This window comes from Protopterus annectens, chromosome 7.part0 (genome assembly GCF_019279795.1).
Source record: "Protopterus annectens isolate FY-2018-M chromosome 7.part0, PAN1.0, whole genome shotgun sequence".
NCBI classification, from domain to species: Eukaryota; Metazoa; Chordata; order Ceratodontiformes; family Protopteridae; genus Protopterus; species Protopterus annectens.
Window position 1 is genome coordinate 514,599,080 of NC_056739.1, and position 4,133 is coordinate 514,603,212.

Below are 4,133 nucleotides of genomic sequence, written 5' to 3' on the forward strand. Positions count from 1 at the left end.
GATCAAAACTCAAAACATATTCTACTGCTCAGAAATCTTACATTTTAATGGATTCCTGCATTAGGTAGTAGAAAAAAGGTGCTTTAAATTCCAGTGGCAATGGAGAAGAACAATGTTGCTTTATGACTATGTTTCCAGAAACTGCTAATAGCTGATTTGCATTCTTCAGGAATTAGGAAGAGCATTTGGTTCATATTAATTTGACTGCCAACTGTTCTAGAACCACGCTGATAAGAAGGAACCCAGCTGCACAGATATTCACAAAATCCCATGTTCACCACAGCAACATATAGTCCTTACAAAATACTGTGGACATATTTCTGTTCTGTAGTTACTTCAGTGTTAATTAGTCCAATTTTCATCCTACTTTTGCAAATAATTACTTTTACAGCATAATTTTAATATGAAAAAATACCAGCTCAGCATAGAGGTAGCACACCACTTTAATGTACAAAACAATAGAAAATGTTATGTAAACTAAGCGCTTTCACCCTCTGCAAGGCTTCATCAGAGTTTCCTTTATAATTTCTTTTCCCTTCCTGTATTCCTTCCCGATATTTCATTACTTTCTTATTTTCATCTTTGTTCCCTATTTTTTAATGCTGAAAATCAACATTATAGTGACCCTATACATATACTATATATGATGTACAAAAATTTGTCCCACCTCCCCTCATACTGAACAATTATATATGTTTTCTATTCTGTGGGGAAACTTATTGATCTAGCCTCTGCACCGAGCCCTTTGGACTGCTCTATAGATAAGCACAATCAGGACAGTTAGTAGTGAAACTTAATACAAGCACTTAGTGTTCCTTGCATTAGTATTCATATAGATAGATCGATATGGACAAAGTTCAAGCATTTGAACTGTTAAAAGTTTGAATACTTGAATTACCGGCTAAAGAGTTTGAAAATCAACTTTTCAGATGTTGGCAGTATTTAGATGTGTGAGATCTTGTTACATTGAGGAATGTGAATTTGCCTTTTCCTCAATGTAGTGCGATCTCTCATTTGTTATATGTAATTAGCAGAGGATATAGGTTATACATGGTGGCTTTCCCCAGCAATCATTTAGACAGTTTTAGCTTTTATTTTTTAAATCTTTGATTTTCATTTTTTTTCAGGTCATTGTGATTCAATTTTTTTTTATGTTGAAGTTTGATCACTTCGCATACACTGATCTGTACATTGACACACACTCATCTATGCATTGACATATACACAAACATACACATATAGACTCAAAAACAAAAAAATGTTTAAGACTGTGCAATGCCTAAGTTTTAGAAAAACATAATTAAAAAATGGGATAAGAAACTGGAGCCGCACTTGTGGGAAATTTATTATATAAGCAACAGAAAAAATAAGCTGATGGCACTGTCATCCTAAGTTAAGGACTTTTTCAGGAGAAATTTTGGTATCTAGCATATTTTTGCTTAGATTGATAAAACTGATTTGCAAAAAGCAAAACAAAATAAGCCAATGAGGCATCATCAGTAAACAAATTAGGGAAGCACAAAGAAAAATTAACCGAAATCATGTCTATCAAAGGAGAAACACTGATGTAAAAATAGCAAAGTAAGGGAAGTGGGGGACTGGTGAGGAAGGATTCCTTTTTAGTATGTACTCGTTTTCCAGAACAGCAAACCAGAGTCTGGATTAGGTACTAGGTAGGAACCCAAAACATTTTTATTGCATTTAGTTTATTGGACCACTTCCAGCCAGGAAGCAACAATGACTAGTGAATTTCCATGAGTGTCACTTTCATCATATATGTTGCTGTTAGCAACCTGATATGCAAGCCAAAACTGCCAACTGTTCTGTTTTATTCTTTTCAATGTTGCCCTGTAATCATGATGAACTTTCAAATGCATTCTCAAAGGGTTAAGTGAATGCCCTTGCTCATACATTATTCCTTATGTAATCTCATTTCTGTGAGATGGTACTCTGTGATTAGGGTGACTTATGATCTTGCATGTTTAATGTAGTTCAAAAAGTGCCTTCTGATATCTGTGTGGTAGTTGTGTTTGTTATTCTCATTTAAAGAAAACAGATAATAAGAGCTTGAGTGCATTCATTCCTGTTGGAACAGGGCCTTTTTTACCTCTTTTTGCATCCTTTGTAGATCGTCCCAGTGGCTTCCTTGATTACCAGGTCTACCAAGTCCTTCCTTCTCCACTGGACATGCTCTAATGATGTTTGAGCCTGGCAAGGAGATTGAGGTGTCCTAGAGCAATGTCATATTTCTGCAGACATAGTTTTTTTTTAGTGTATTACTCTGTTCTCCTGTGCCCACCCAGTACCACCCTGAGGGTGGGGTAGGCAATAATTATCAGTGATGAACCACTCCTCACCTCTGCAAGGGGCTGACACCAGCAGAATGGTCCACCCACCCTTTGTCAGCTCTAGCAACTGTTTTGCTGGTCTCCCCTAAGGAAAGCAACCACATGAGAGAGGTCTGAGCAGGTAAAGCCACCCTGGCTCCCCAGGAAGGGCACACCCATTCTTCCTGCTCATGCAGTTAAGTTTCTAAACTACTGTTTAAATTCAGGTTGCTTGGGCTGTACTCAGGGATTTATCCCTTTGACGTAAGCTGGAAGAAGATTATTTAATAATGTGGCACATTTACAAATTATTTTGCATTGAATAAAATTCTTCTAGTAACTTTCCATTGGGAAGAACATTTTTCTAACAATTATAAACTATGCAGACAAAAGCTGAATTCAAAATGTCCATAACATTATAACATACTTCTCAACATGAAGACAATGAAAAAAAGGAACAAGCACCCCTGAAAAGTAAATGTATCCAGCCAAAAGGTTGGATACCTAATTAGCATAAAACTTAAATACCAAATAGTACTCCTTCCACTTCAAGTAGTATTTTGGGATACTACTCAAACACAAGTTTAGAAAACAATGATATAGTAAACTCTCAGTTAACCAGAACCCAAGCAACCGTCACTCTCAAGCAACCAGAAAATAAATAAATAAATAAATTGAAGGAATACAGTACAATTTTCATGTGTTGCACTTTGTGTATCCCCCACCCCCGTAGAAACATACCTTATGTTTTTAGAGTATTAGAGTTTTAAAAAGGAAGATAGAAATAAATTCCCTCTCCCCCAACCTGAGAACAAGTCAAACCAAACAAATAGTATAGGGTAAAGTATTAGTCAAACCTATTATTAATAGTAACTCGCAAGCAACTGGAAACTACAGTTATCCGGCATCTACCATTCCCAGTGGGTGCTGATTAATTGAGAGTTTACTGCATTAACAAAATGACACAAAATGAAATGCAAATTATTGACTATACTAGCTAAAATCTGTAGACTTTCATAAACGATATTGCAGAAATCTACCTTATGATGTCATTTATTTTTGCATCAGATCCGGAGTCTGTTTTTCTAAGTACTAAACAACTTTAAAATACTGTGTGATGCAGACTCACAAGTCTGTGAGAAGGGGTAAATCAAGTCTAAAAATAGGAACAAACCTCCAGAAATAGGTATATCCTGTAAAGTGGTACATCAAGTCTGAAAAATGGTATATAACTCTAAAACTGGTGTTGTTGAGAGGTCTGCCTCGACACCTGACTCTTCATATAATTTTGTAATTTGTTTGTTACTTTTTCATAAATATTCATGCCTTGAGCCATTCCTGTTTAACTTAAAAGAAGCATGAAATTGTGCAGAAAGATTCATAGCTAAGACCAGAACAACAAGCAGTTAGCAGGATCATTAATTAAAATGTCTTTGAAGAGGTTAAAGATTCATTGGGCTTCTGTTGTAGGATTTATTGATCTTGTGATTTTAGAGTTAACAGAAAGTGAGCAGGAAATGCTTCTTAATTAGAATGCATTTCTTTAACGTATGTGCTTCCAGCAGCTAAATTTAAACACATCCATCTTTCAAATTAAATTTAGTGCAAAAAAATCAGTTTTATTTTTATTCTGATTTATGGGTAGTTTTCTACTGATGTTTTATCAAATGTCTTACTCATTTTTAAGTATGTCATTGTCTGAAGACAGGACAAGAAATGTTCTGTCAGGTTAACAATACTCATACAGCATGACTTACTTGAACTCCCAATTTCCCCTGTACTTGTAACAGTTACAAAATGGTGGTC